This window comes from Geospiza fortis, unplaced genomic scaffold (assembly GCF_000277835.1).
Source record: "Geospiza fortis unplaced genomic scaffold, GeoFor_1.0 scaffold186, whole genome shotgun sequence".
In the NCBI taxonomy this organism is placed as follows: Eukaryota; Metazoa; Chordata; class Aves; order Passeriformes; family Thraupidae; genus Geospiza; species Geospiza fortis.
In genome coordinates this window covers 3044459-3059839 of record NW_005054331.1, presented here as the reverse complement: position 1 = coordinate 3059839, position 15381 = coordinate 3044459, and the positions used below count along the sequence as shown (strand labels likewise).

The window sequence follows — 15381 nt, the reverse complement described above, 5'->3', positions numbered from 1 at the left end:
ACACTGTAAAAAAAGTGCAGAAATACACCACACACATGCAGAAAAATTATATGATCAAACTTACCAAGATAGCCAATTCAAAATGTCACATCCTTTTGAATCACATTTTCAACAAGTCCTTGATTAATTGATGGCTAGACTTACACAGTAGTGTTTTCTCTCTTAAAGCCTTCTTACTGAATGCTGGTATAGGGAACAAGCTTTCTCTTGTAGACTTCTTTCCAGGGGATTTGTTTATCAGGAAGTGGCTTCAGGATCAATGCCCCTAAACAGAGGTAACATGATCCATTGGATTAAATGTCCTGCCTTTTATATTTCTGGACTTTTCACATCGAGAAAATTTGGGAAGACAGATCTCATGCAAGTATATAATAATTTGCAAGAGCAGATAAGATGCACCCACTCCTCCAACAATCTTTTTTTCCCCCCTCTTGTCTTCATTCATTCATTCAGCTGGATCTAACTATGCATTGTTCATCTTTCATGGAAGTATAATAGTTGTCTATCCCTTGTTTATATAATTTATGATTAGTTTTTAATTTTAACAAGCGTGCTAAATAGTTAAGTATTTTTGAACACAGATTTTTAGTACCAGAATATTTGAGAATTCATCCAAACATTGATAATTCATTATTTTGTTGTATTGTAGAACCGATTGAAAAATAACAGAATTGATTAAGGCATTTTTTGGTTATATGAATTGAAAGTGAAACCTGGGAAAAGATGGTTTATTTGATAGATAACTTGTGAGGAAGCACTAACGTCTACAAAAATTCAACTCTCGTGTGTAATTAAGGCACATTTTAAGAGGGCTTAGTGAACTTGAAAATGTTTGCTTGGAAATGTAGAAACCTTTGCAGCACAATGCTTTCATTTTGTAAAGGTTTTTTTGTCAAAACTCATCCACAAACCAAATCAAGATATCCCCAAACTGGTGTAAGTGCCTTTGATTTTGCATAGCATTGGATGTGACTGTGGTTAGAGGGAGGATTATTCTGAGAGAAAGGAGTGAGAAAACAAACTAAGACTTTATTTACAAAACCATGGCAGTGTTACATCACTTTTATTATTATTTATCCAGTTTGGTTCCTAGGAAAAAGAGATGTGCTCACCCTGTCTGATAGTTGATAGTACAAATGTATTTGCTTTAAGGAATGTAAGATTTTAGGAATGTAAGATTTTTTTTCTCTCTCTGTTTTATTTTGCAGGAGTGGGGTGTGTGCATGTGTTTGTGGTATTTTCTTTGTTATTGTTCTTTGGTTTTTGTTTTGTTTTGGCTCCTTATGATGCTCTCAAGATGATATTAGTTTCAGGACCAGATTCAATGGAACAGACCTTGTTGCCTGATGAAATATGCAAATGTATGCAGATTTTACAGTGTTCAGAGCTGGCTTTCCTACCCCTTAGGAGAGACCTGGGCACACTGAGATGGTGAGGATCTCCAAGAAGGAAAGGGGTCAGACAGTCAGCAAGCAATGCCATACCCTTCCCCAGGGAGGGCAAAATGTAGCTCTTACCTGGGGAGAGTAAGCAAGTGAAAATGTGATCTATAGAAGAAAAACAATGTGGAGCCAAAAATACTTCCTAATACTTGCTATTAAAAGAAAATATTTCTAAAATGCTATGAAGTTTTCCATGGAAAGATAATTGCCTTTGAAAGGATTTAGGAACATTTGCTCAGCTAGTGATACTGGATGGAGTAAAGCCCACAAATTTACAGTAGAAAAGGTACCTCATTTTCAAGAAAAGAAAAGCTAAAAATTAAAGATTGGAACTGATACAGAAATAGCCCTTCCTGGACTGCAGGGCATTGTATTGTTTTGCAAATTGATTTTAGTTGATAAAACTGTGAGCATTTGAAAAGCATGTAATTAAGGGGGAAAAAAGCTGCTATTTGGAAAGAAATAGTCTATGCTTGCATAGTATAAACCCAGCTCCCTGAACCCAAAACCAATTGCAAACTAGATAGCATATAATTAAAAAAAAAAAGCTAGACCAGGAAGTAATGAAAGCTGCTATTCACAATTCACTTATATATTACTTTAAAGGCAGCTTTGTTACAGGGGAGTAGAATAAAGTGATAGAATTGGACTAATGTAGAGTCAAACACCACCAACATTTCATGATGTCTGTGTAATTATTGTCTAAGCAGCAGAGCTTCGAAGCAGAAGGGATTAGGCTTTTGAAAGGTTATCCTCAACAGAAAATCCCAAACAAACAATAAATCCAAGGGAAATCAAATACAAAGGCTGACATTAACTGCTAAACACCAGGAAATGCCACAGTTCAGCCTGGCTGTGTCATTGTGCTGCTGCTTTTTCCTGTGCATTATCTCACAGGCTGAAGTGAGGTGACTGAAGCCCCTCAAGCAGAATCTATCAGATGTAATGACCTCACACAGATATAAACCTAGGTATGTGTTCACTATTTCTCACCAATATGTCTGTAGCCAGTGACAAATTTGTGGTTATCAGGTGGATATAAGAATGCATTCAAATGATGACTAAGAGGACTGGTAAAATAAAAGTCATATCTCTATCATCTCAAGAGCCACAAAGAACTCTGTAAGGGGATCTCAGATCTGGAGTAGAGACTGAATGCTCATGTGGAGAGGTATAAAAAATATGTCTGGACATAGCAATTTAATACATTGCTTTTCCTAGAAATATGAAATCCAAGAGGAATGTGATATGGAACCATGAAGTCCTGTCTCAAATGGAGACCAGTAGCTGAGATTTCAGAGCTGGCCTCCAGCTGGGACCACTTGAGATTTACAGGTAATGTTCACCTGTGACGCAGTCTCTCAAATCTTGCAGCCGTTGCTGACACCTCTTGCTATGCTGGTCTGTTGCTGTTACATTCATTTTTGGCAGGCTGCACAAGGTCCCATGGTGAATGTCTCATCTTTCCTGTTTCTCTCATAAGCCTTCCCATAACCTGAGCTCCAAGACTCAGATAACTATAGCAGAAACATTCCGAGCGTATATGTGCCTATGTATGAAAGGGAAAAAAAAAAAGAGAAGAGAAAATTCTAGAAAAGGACAGCTCTCTGGGAGACCAAAGGATCATCTCAGGGATACAAAAGGGGGAAATTAAAATTAAGTCAGTTAATTTCCAGAGACAGAAGGGATAACTGTCTTCTTCCTATGGATTTACAAGTGAAGAGAGAGGTATGCCTCATTTCTAAAATGAGTTTTGGGTCCAGACACAAAGTTCTGCTTTACTTGCAGCCTTATACTGTCTCCTGACTAAGAATGAAGCAGAACAGCTGCTTTGTTTTAATCAGCAGTTGTAGTGTCCCAGTATGCAATGTGATTTCTAGCTCTGCTTTCTATCCATACAATCTAAATTCTTTTTGGAGCCTAGAAACTGTCCATAGCCCCATCCCACTGTGCTGTTTCCCTCTCTTCTTGTTCTAGGCAGATCAGAGTGGATGGGATTTTCAGGGATTTGCATGGGATTCATGGTGTGTTATAAGGCCTGGCACGGGGCAGGGGCTTTCTAAGGTATAGTGGTGGCAGTCACAAGACTTCTGCTCTCGTTGGCCTTGTTCCTCATATCTAGGTCTGCATGAAGCATGCTTGAGGAGCAGAGAGGACTCATGTGTGCAACAGCATCTGGGAGAGGGTAGGGGGAGGTAACTGAGCTGTTTTGTAGGGCAGCTGTAGTGAGAAGGCAGGGAGAGAACACTTACAGACAGCCTGGGAACTAAGGGAAACAGGAACTCCTAGTAGCAGTAGCTGTGGTAATCATCCCTGTTCTGAAAAAAGTGCCTGCAGGAAAATCCATCCTTCAGTCATCTCATTCTCTCTTTTTTTCTGAATTTTCTTATTGTCAGAGTGTCTTTGATGGAGCAAGGGGCGGGGGGACATAGGAGCAGGCTTACAGGGCTGTGGAAAGAAACACTTTTCCTCTGATATGATAGCTCTGTGTAAGCTGCAAAAAACTGGATAGCTTCATCCTGTACCTATGACTTCTCACCAAACACCTTGTCAGACTTATATATTGTATAGCATAAATTTCTGCAGCCAGATTTTACATTTTTGTAACTGGTTTAGGTGTAAACTAACAGGAATAAACAGAATGAAACTTTTTGAAGCAGTGTAGAAGTACCTTACTGAAATTTGGATGAAAACTTTCATTGGCACAATTCTTTCTGCCTTCCAGCTCCTGACAGTGCAAAGTGCTAGATTGAGGAGTTTGCCTGTCTGGAAGATATTCTGTGTGCTCAGAATAAAAGTTGGATAAGAAAAAAAATCAATATTTCATGTGAAGGCAGGTGTTTGGTTCAATGGGGAACTTGTAAAGAATGTTTGGAGTAATTCCAGGAATTTGGAGTTGGGTCAGTGTGCCCTACCTCCCTTCTTGTCATCCTTTCCCACTGCCACATAGGACTCTACATTTTCCTGTAAGACTGGTTTTGGTCTCATTTAGTTGGTTTGCCAGCTGTATTTCCAGTTTCCTCCTGTCAGAGAGACAGATTTAGAGAGAGTGGGTTGTAGTTACTCTCACTAGAGAGAATTGTGGAGGTCTGGTTGATGCAAGCAGTATAAAAATGCAGTCAAGGGCTGGGAGCATTCACAGATGGGATGGTGCAGGTGAGAGATTTGCTTTGTCATGGATGGAGGCAGCATGCAGAGGAGTATCAGAGCCAGAAGTACCAGCCTTCATTGCCGCAAATCCTCTCCACACTATTTGGTGGTCAGATGCTCTCCAGCAGCTTTATTCTTGTTCCTGGACAGAATAGGGAACGTTTCTTCTCAAAAGACATAGGGCATTTACTTCACCAGATACTTTTTTCAGAAAATCAGTCGTTAGGGGTTCTGGGGGCAAGTAAGTTGTCTGGAAGCATAGGGGAATTTGGCACACTACTCAGCAGAGGATGTACCAGGCCCAAGGGAACTGTTTATACCTTGGTTTATCTTGGTAAGCCAGAGGGAAATGCTCTTTCAAACATGTTAAAATTCACTAAAGGTTTAGAGAGAAAAACAGGGTCTGGATAACTAGATGTTTGGACTGGGTAAACAGGGTAAACTCTGGCAGTCAGCAATTAGCTGTTATAGGACAGGAACAGACAGTCTGATCACAATAGAAATAATAATATGCTGATCTTTTCTGTTTTTCTGTGTCCCACCCTTCTGTGACTGCCTGCTTGTTCCCCAGAGATATCAAACCTTGACCACAGCGGTTAGAAATGTGGTTTAAACAGCTGTCATTTTGCATCCTGCTGGCTGTTTAGCTCCCTTTCATCTTCTGTCCCAGATGCAGGACACTTTTCATGAATGATGTACTTGCATAGCCCCTCTGCTTGAAATACTGACTGTCCTTCCTGAACAAGTGTTGTGTAAGACAAGAAACCAACTGCTGACCCAATAGTAGTTAAATATATTGTCAAACACTTTTGTTTGTTGATGTTTGTTTATTGTTAAATACTGGCAGCTGAGCAGCCATTGTCCATGATGGTGTGGGTGAATCTAAACAGGCACAATGGGCTGCCTTGTGACCATACATTTTCTCTTGTGTTTTCTTTTTCACTGGCAAGTTTAAACAATATAGTTATATCAGCCCCAAACCCTAAATAAAGGATTAAGAATTTAACAAAGAAATACTTCTAACTCTTGTAAGGAAAAACAGCTGAACATCATTCCTGTAATGAAGTTAATGATTTGTCATAGAGTAATACAATGGTCTGAATTGGCAGGGACCCTAAAGATCATCTAGTTCCAATCCCCTGCTATGGACAGAGACACCTTCCACTAGACCAGGCTGCTCAGGATCCCATCCAGCCTGGCCTTGAACCCTCCCAGGACTGGGGCATTCACAGCTTCTCTGGGCAACCTGTTCCAGTACCTCACCACCCTTACACTAAAGAATTTCTTCTTAGTATCCAATCTAACCCCACTATCTTTCAGTTTTAAACCATTCCCCCTTGTCCAACAGACTTCTGACTTTCCGGATTTACAGAGGGAAGTAGGACAAAATACTGGTCTACTAGAAGTTTTACTGATGGCTATGATCAAACAAGTCTGATTGAAAGACTTCCTAAGGCATAGCTCCTATGCCAGACCTTCCAGATAGGCTTTTCCAACTGAACACCTTCAAGGCTGTGGCACAGTCAAAGGCTTGCTGGGATCAGATGACAGCGCTTAGATTTCTCATATCCATACTGCACCACCTTGATATTGATGGGTATTTCACCTGTGAGTGTGGGTGAGTTTTCTCCCTGCAGTGTGAAAGGCACATCTTCAGTTTTAACAACTGTTTTTGTAGGTTTTATTATGCCCATGTCCTGCATGGCATCTGGATGGGCCCTGCTAGCTTGATAGTGCTGCCACTGAGGAGAACACTTCAATTACTTCTCCTTTACTCTTAAGGATGCTTAAATGAATGCATCTCTAGTGTCATCTTGGTATTTGACCTCAAGGTAGTTTTTTTCAGGCTCTAGAATGAGGCCATTGGGCATTTCTGTGAATGTACACATGGACTGGGTTCTTCAGACTAGGAGAGTGTGAAGATTCAAACAAACATGTTTCCTTATTACAAATTTAGGAGTCCCAAAATCAACTGAGACCTAAAGAGTGACAGAATCAAAGATGTCCTGGGAAACAAAGTCTGATAATCTCTCTATGACTGTTATCTTTCTTGCTTATATACAAGAAGGGTATCAGACTTAGGTGATCCTAGCCCTTTTTGGGTTTAAAAAGGCATATGTCTTGCTTTTTGTTTTTGTAACAAAAGGGGAGCATAAAGAGCAGAGAGGAACAATAAAGAAAGGAAATTAAACAAAATGAAGGAAGGAAAGGCTGGTAACAAATATAGCAGGAGTAAGAGGGGAGCTGCCTTCCAACCTCTCCTTTTCCAGCAGAAATCTTAACATGTTCCTATGACTGCCTAAAGTACAGATTTTCCTTGTTAGATATGATAGTAGAAGATAAAAGTTTATTATAATGAGCAAAGAGTTAATATGTTAATGGAAAGTTGTTACAGAGCTCAAAACTGAAGTGGTAATTAATACTAAACATATTTAATTTTTATTGTTTGATTTAAACTTTTTTTAGTTGCTGCAGCAGCACTGTGACAAACCTTGCACATAATGCCTTGAGGACAGGCTGCAGTGCCTGAAGTCAGTGGAGCCTTGAGAGAAGCATTGTCCTCTGTCAAGTATATTAATCTAGCTCATTTTTATCATTTTGGGTAGCAGCCATCATAAATGTCTGAAAAGAGTCTTTATCATGCTCAGGGAGTGAAGTAACTAGTTCATCCATTTGTCGTACTAGATGAAGCCCTACAGCTTCCATTCTTTTGTGCTGGGAATACAGGGACAGCAGACACTGACTTGCTGGGGGTGGAACTGGCACACCTTTAACCCACCAACATTTCATAATGCTCATATGAACTCTTTGATGGTGATGGAATTAATGGAACCACTTCTCACCAATCCATATTACCACCCCAGGATAATCTCGAATTTATGGAAGACTGTCTGATGATCATGTTATCTACTATGTTAAAGAAATCTATGCACATGGCGTGGCATGGCAACCTTGAAAATCCTCAAGAAGTTTGTAACTGGCTTGGCACCATACTAAGCAGTTAAGGTCATAGTAGCATTTTACTGATTTCAACAGGTCTGAAGGTAAAAGTATGTGCTGTCCTAAAAAAATGTTGTGATTTGAGCGGTGCCCGAAGTTTTGAGTCTTAATTCAGTGCTTTCCTACCTCCTTCAGTTTATGGACCTTTAAATTTTGGCCCATGGAGAAAGAAAATGTTTTGAAAACTTTAAATATACAGCTAATTTACAAAAGAGATATGCTTTCTTAAAAATGTACTCTTTAAAAAATCTAGTTTTGTAGGCACCTTGGAAATAGTTCACAGGACTTTAGGAGATCTGCAAACCAGAAGCTGAAAGTTCAAAGGTACAGGTTTAAAACATAAAGAATGTTGTTTAGTGAGCCATCACAGAAGGGACAACATTATCTAGTAATGAGGAATAGAGAGCAAACTTTTTATAATGGTAGCAACTCTAATATATCCTAATTAACAATTTTCTTTTAACATCATTCTGCAAGGTCAAATATTTGCTGCAGAAGAGTTTGCCACCTCTTTTCTTGGCCTGTGTGTGTGCTGCTGTGCAGTGATTGCTTCACAAGGAAAGGTAATGCCTGTGGAGCTACCAGAGGACAGATTTTCTCCAGCATTGATTTTGTACATTGTTCAAGAGCAAGACCAATCCTGACATTGTATATAGTTTATTCAGTGGGTGGGAAATTTATCTGCAGGAGGTGGATTTATTCCAAACTCCGAGAAGCTACAGCACTGTAGGAATTTTTCATTGCTTGGATGTATGTAAAAGGCACTTGCAATATTTGATTAGTAGCCCAAGAGTAGGATAAGAATCTCTCTGGCTTCTCAAGAAATCCCATTCTTCATGGTGTAATGGTGAAATTTGCTGCTATCTGGTGAGGATAAATTTCAAATGAAAATACTAATTTTCTTCTCCTTGTGAACTCTTAAACCATTTGTAAAATATTACATATTTATTCACATATTCACACACATCCTCCTGAAGGTTTTTGTCCTTGCTTATTTTCTGTACAATGTTTTATTTTGTTGTTGTTGTTTAAGTATCTGTGAGATATGAACTATTCGTGCTTTATGCTCAACACAAGGTGGCAGCAAGACATTGTCCAGTGTCATACAATAGCTTGGGTTGCTTGTTTTCCCTCCTGTTTACTTAGCCTTCAGATAACAAAAGCCCTCCTGATGAATGGGCATTGAAAGCAAAAGAGGGTGTAATAACAACGATTTAAAAGGTGCACAGATAAAGCAAATGCTCCAGATAAGATCCCAACTGATTTGTTGCATTATAGTAAGCTGTATTGTATCATACTGTGGACAGTTTCACCAAATGTTACACTGCTCTCTTTTTTCCCCTCTGTTGTTATTGTTTTCTTAAAATTTACACATTGATTAAAGGCTACTACTGCAAAGGTGGAAATTCATGTGTTTTTCAAGTTGTAACTTAAAAGTAACCCAATATAGGTTGAGATTTTACATATTGGAAGGGACAAAGCTTTCTGCCTTGGTTCTTGGCTGGAAAACACTCCAGTGTTGTTGCATTGAGTTGTAGCTGCAGTGATGAACTCCTTTTCAAAATGAAGCAAGAGGGAGAAAAAAAGAGCAGTGTGCCAGAGTATTCCACTGGCAATATTAAGAGAGGTTTTTCCTTGCTTTGGTTGGGTATAGGTCGTATGCTGACAATCCTGAGTGCAGAGCAGCAAGTTGCAAATGTGACTGCTGTTTCTTTTGTTACTGGAAGTCATATTCCAGCAGGCTCAAAGCAGATTCAAAGCATGGCTGGGATGCTGGATTTGCTGATATGATTAAGATTCATCCTTATGGGACAAGTTCTGGTATTTTAGGTCCATGTTAATCCCAGCTTCCCAGAATGCTCTGAAGCATTTGTGCATTATGTTTCTGACTAGATGTTTGCCTGAGATGGAGTTCTGGCAGCATGACCCCAATGTCCCAGGGCCACTGGGTTTGTCTGTGGCCTCTGTACACAGAGCACATTGTTGGGAACAAAACAGAAATCATGGATCCTCTGTACACAGCAGCACATTGCTGAGAAAAAACCAGAAATCATAGATGTTTCAGACAAGCTGATGGAATGGAAACTCTGCCTCCTCGTTTCACAAGTTATGCACGTGCGGTTTATTTTCCAAGAACTGGCTGGCAGAGATCATGTTATTTTGTTTTCCATCAGAATGATTCACTTATAGCTTCTAAAAGCCAATCCCATGTTGATATTGTGGACTCGTGCACATGAATTGCTCACACAACACTTGGAATATGCATCCTTTAGTGTCTATCCAAAATCTATTAGCTTTCTGATGTTATGAAATAATAAATACTATTATAAATACTAATATAAATACTGTTAAATAGCAATGTAGGCCTACTTCTTCTCCTGCTTACCCCTTCCAGTTTTGCCCTTGAATACTTGCCATCTGGAGATGAATTATGGACTTTGAGACTACACAAAATAATGCAGTTTTCGGGAAGAAAATTCCCAACTGTATAATCTTGATTTTATGCTAATGGCTCTCATAAATGAGAATAACCCCTATAGAGCAGCTTTAAAGTGGTGTTTGCACTATTCTCAATGTGTGATTTATGCATGACCACAGGGTTTGGTGTAATAAAATGATATGCTGTAAAACTTATCATATTCTTTTGCTATGTATGACTACTCGAGATAATAAAATTGAGGGTCACAGGGACTCTTCTGGGAGTCTTCTTAGGATTCAGCTATTGTCCAAGGACTGATAGCTAAATGGTTTGTGTGAATTTCATGATTCTGCATCAAAGAAGTGTTGAAATATTGTTATTATGTGCTGTGCTGGTAGTTGGGTGTCTTTGTATAGGACTAACGATAAAAAATGCTGTAATACTTTGCTGCTAAGTTATAATTATTTGCAGAGAATAGGGGCTTCTACTTCAATATATATCTATTGTTTCCTTGGATGGAAGTCCAACAAATCTCATACTGCTCAAAATATGACTCTTCTAAACATAAAACAGAGACTCCACTGTAAAGGAATCTTCTCTGAAAATCTCTGGCTACTCGTGAGGTCTTTCTAAGAGAGTTTTAGTATCTGGTAACGTTCCTTTGAAGTTTTTATATCACCTTTATTTTAATCATATGCCACCAGCCATGCCATTGATTTAAGTCTGTAAGCCTGAAATAACAGTGCATTTTTGACACCCTCATATTACATTGGAATGGCTGAAGCTCTAGTAAACAGAGCTATTACATTGAATGCCCAAGGGAGGGACATGGAAAAAAAATTTAGTAGTAGGCTCCAAGAAAGAAATCTGAGGTCAAAGAGTTTTCATGGGAGACAAACTACGTGGCTGGGATTATCCTGGCTAATTGTGGGTTGCAAAATATCTCTTGAGAGTTTATCATGGCCAATTGCTGTATTAGCTTTCCTTTTCCACATCTGTTTGTGGGTGTGGACAGCACTCAGAAGTGATCCTTTCCTTGAAGGCTTTTTGTACAAGGAGCAGGGGTGAGATGCTGGGACAGGCTGTCTGAAGGGACTTGCTGTGCTGTTCATAGCCTTGCTGGCCACGTTCACACAGACAACAGCCGGGTTCTCTGCCTTTGGCCTTCCTCACACGCTGGGCAGTTCTCTGGCATGACATGAGCCATGCTTTGTATGCACATGAGAAACAACACGATTTCTGCTGAGAAGCAGTATAAATTCAGGGTTAAAGATACTTTGACGAATTTAAAAGCAAGTAAAGTTGTCTGATAAACAAGGACATCCTGACAGTGAAGTGTTTTTTACTTTCTGCTTCTAATTGATACATACAGTCCCATATTTTTTCATACAAACATGTGATTTCCAGCTCTTTTCCCAATCCTATTAAAACTGGTACTACAACCAGTGGTTTTAGCTGGGTCAGGACTCAAGCATCTGTAGTTAAGACTTGTGCAGTTTTAAGGCAAACTAGTCTGAAAAGCTCTATGTCTTAAATACTAGTAATTTTGGGGACCATATAAAAATTATACCTCTTTCTTTTCTGAGTATCCAATTAAATAGCTTATGTGGTACAAAGTCTGGACTAGAGTATGCCTGTTATGTTTACTGTGACATTCTCTTCTTGTACACAGAGGCAAGACTTCTCTTTCAGAAGGCAGAATTGTGAACAACAAGCAGCTGAATAGTGGGATGATGGTGCTTTTTGGGAAATAGTTACTGCTCTGATTTATAATTCTGTATTACAAAAAGGATCCAGGTGTTGCAGATTCAAACTTTAGTCAGAGGTTATCCATGCCTTCACACAGAGAAAAGAACAAAATTCTTGAGTGTGTCCTAAATGAAAATTGAAGAGATTGTGATGAGTTTTTTCTTCTTACAGCAGGTCAGGAAGCCAAATATAGCCTAGGCAAGTGGAAAAAGACAGATTTTGGAGCAGTGCAGATGCTGGTATTTAATCAATCAAGGATTACAAAAGAGACTTTGTAAGTGAATTGTAAAACTTTAGCATACTATGATCTGCATGCTCCTCTTATATCATCAATTGTTCATAAGCTCATTGCTCATCTCTGAAGGCTGGACTAATTTTCTTGTGGTCTTTATCCTAAGTATTTTGTGAGCAGCAAAAGTAAATGATTTCGTAGTCGAAAAATCTGAGATCAGCATTGAATGCCATTTGTACCTTGTCATTGAGAGCCAGCTTGACTCTGGGCATAAAGTATGAGAATTAGACTCCTGTTTCTTTGATTTTAAAATTAAGCAGTTTTAAGGTTAGATTGTGTCTTATCCCATGAAATCTTTGTTTTTATTCCTAAATGCAGAATTATTCTCGTACAAATGTGTTGGTAGTGTTGTCTAGCAAATACCCAGTTCAGAACCACAGAACAGATTCTCAGAGACTCACAAGCGTGGAATGTGAAATGGTGACACTTCCACCTTCTCTATCCCTTGTTTGGCCTCTGGACTGGCACCAGCAGCTCTAGCTTAGAAATCAGTAATTGCTATACACAAAAGTGGAGATTCAGGTGTGCCCAGCTGTTTGAGATGTTGTTTGTTTGAGACAAAGTGAGACTTTGCATTTGATTTCATGTAACAATCAAGAGTTGCATGAAAAGTTGGCATGACACAGAGGGCAGAAGAAATCCGGTTTGGGGCTGGGCTAAAGAGATGATATTTCCTCAGCTTTTCCTGCCTTTGATTCTTAGGTAGAAAATCAGGTATATGAGGAGAACAGTTTGTTTGTGGCAGGGAGAATAATTAATACTACACTGGACTGTGATCACAACTAATATTTTATATGGGGACCAATATTTTATATGAGATGCCCAAATCTGGGGCTAAAATTTGTTCTACCAAACAAATCAGTCTATGATCTACTTCATTAAGCGGCTCATTACTGGTTCAGGTAAGCATTTTTCCATATTTGAGTCCTTCACCAGAAATTATTGACGGCCATAGATTTGTTTTCTGTCCACGTGCTAGTGGCCCCAAACAATTTTCAGTTCTCTTTTTTTTACTAGGCAGAAGTCATGAAGTTTGCTCTTTTGTAATGCAGTGTTGTTAAAGAGTTTTTGTTGGCTTTGCATAAAGGTCATACCCATAAGTTGAAAGTTGTGGTTTTAAATAAACCAAGAAAACAGAGGGAAAGGACTAAGACATCCTAAAAAACCACACCCGCTCAAATTGGTTATTTTCCAGGTACACGTGGATTGTACATCCATACTAGAGAACAAAGTAGTGTGGGTCCTTGTCTCCCCTGCTACTGCTGTTCCAAAACTCTACCTTTAATTCTGGCTCTTTTACAGTGATTAAAACAGGCATTAAAAAGCTGGTCAAAGCAGAAATTTTAAGTTTTCTAAAGCTTCGAAGATCTTTTTATATTATTGAGGCTTCTGTAGCGGTAGCACACAGAATTTTCCAGTTATTACTGGCACTAGAGAGACCACAGAAACACCCTATGAGTCTGTGGGATTACTCATAATGGGTCACTGCAACAAAACTTGCCTGTAGTAGGCTTCATCAGGCAACATGAATGAGTAGTTTTGTTGACAATCCTCTGAATAATTTGATGTCCTGGTTCAAAAGTTCACCTCTTTCTTGGCTGGAAGGAATGTCAAAAGCCTTCCCTAGGGAAGTGATACTACTCAGTTAAAATACTTATCTATCTTATTTGATACATTAAAACCAAACAGAAAGTGTATCTATGCGAGATTTAAAGTGCAAGTTTCAAAGCAGTAAGGGATGTGATTTCAGGGGTATATGATTCCCAGTTGCCTACATCTGTCACTATGCAGAAGTGGGGTCTTCTGGACCTGTAACCAGCAAATCTCCCCTCACCTTATTCTGGTGATGCGAACAGAAAACTGTGGGTTCCAGATCCACAGGAGACCCACCAGCTTTTAGAAAATGTAGCTGTTGTAGTCTTTAGCTTGTCCATCTGGGTTGACAGAATAGGAAAAGGAGTTTCTGCTCCTGAGCTTCCCTGTGTTTCCCCACCCTTCAGTGCTCTGGGTACGGTACAGTGGGGACTCCTGCAAGCGCAGTCCTCAGGGAGTGTTGTGGCAGGAGAAGGGAGTGACAGCCATTCTCTAGCTTCAGCTTCCAGGCTAAAGATTCAAAAATTCAGGCACTGAATCTTGCTCTGCAACTGCAGGCACAAAGGGCTGACTATTGGAAATCTCTTCCCCGTATGGTTGCTCGTGCATTATGGCAAGATCACCTCTAATTTCTCCTTTGAAGAATTTCAATGTGATTTGCTTACCAGTCTCTCTGCAAGAAGATTTTTTCTTAGGACCAGGCTCTTTTTGTAACCCTCTTTTGGAGTCAACATCTTAAAAATATCTAAAGGACAAAGCAGAAAAGAATACATTTAATTCTGATTTTGTGGTTTTGATTTGGGTGTGTGAATCCTCACAACACTAGAACTTGTGATCTAATAGCAGCTGGAATATATTGTGTGTGTCAACTCTGCCACAGGTCTGTAGTTGCAAAAGGTAGTTAATGTTTGGAGGATGAGTTTAGAATGCTTGTGAGGTCAGACAACCTTGTACTAACAGCTTTGAGGAATGTATCCACAGATAATTTAACAATAGCACTTTCTACTAAACAGCTTTCTTCTGTTAAATAATATTGCTCTCCAGCATGATCTGATTGAAAGGATTAAGTATAACCTCAGTCTGTGACTGAATTTTCTTTAGGCATCTCTAAGTTGCAGCAATGGCAGCATCAGACAGATTCAGACTCTTGGAATAGTGAGATTTAATAAAGAAATACCTAGTAAATGCAATACTGCCTTCCTAAGAGTTTCCTTGAGACTTCAGGCCAGGAAGCATCTACCTTTCTTCCTTCAATTTGGATGGGAATTCATTACACATTCAAGGCGCAGGCAAACACATCTGCAGCTGCCTGAAGGTGGGATTGCTGTGCTCCATGTGAAGCTTTAGGAGGGGACTGAATGCATCCATGTGCTCAGGAAGACATCAGCTCTGCATTCACCACTCTGAACCACAGCTCCTATGAAATCTTCTGGCCCTGTCTGAGCCTGGTGGTACAGCTGAGAATGGACTTCTCTGAGGGAAGGAGGGGAATAAGGGAAACAACTGTGAAAGAAGAAAGGCTGGTTGTATCATGGTTTAGTGAGCTGAACTGCCTTGCTGGGACAGTGCTGGGTGCCAGAGCACGCTGAGAAGAAGTGCTACCCAAAGTGGAGATCTGGGAGGCAGAGCCACACCCTTGACAGCAGCAAGCTGTTAGACTGGCAGCTAACTTTCATTTTTGACTCTCTGCTTTGTCACCTACCAGGTCGCTTCCTTCCCCGTTGTAGCACACTCTT

At 39.7% G+C, this 15381-nt stretch overlaps 1 long non-coding RNA gene across 1 annotated transcript in view; it reads right to left on the bottom strand.

Moving 5' to 3' along the window:
• Positions 1-224: 224 nt before the first annotated feature.
• Positions 225-15381, bottom strand: part of LOC115947940 — a 65243-nt gene continuing 50086 nt past the window's right edge. Inside the window, exons 2-3 of the long non-coding RNA XR_004081791.1 lie at positions 14311-14390; positions 225-265 (exon numbers count right to left, since the gene is read on the bottom strand). This is a non-coding gene — a long non-coding RNA (uncharacterized LOC115947940). The remainder of the gene's footprint in view (positions 266-14310; positions 14391-15381) is intronic.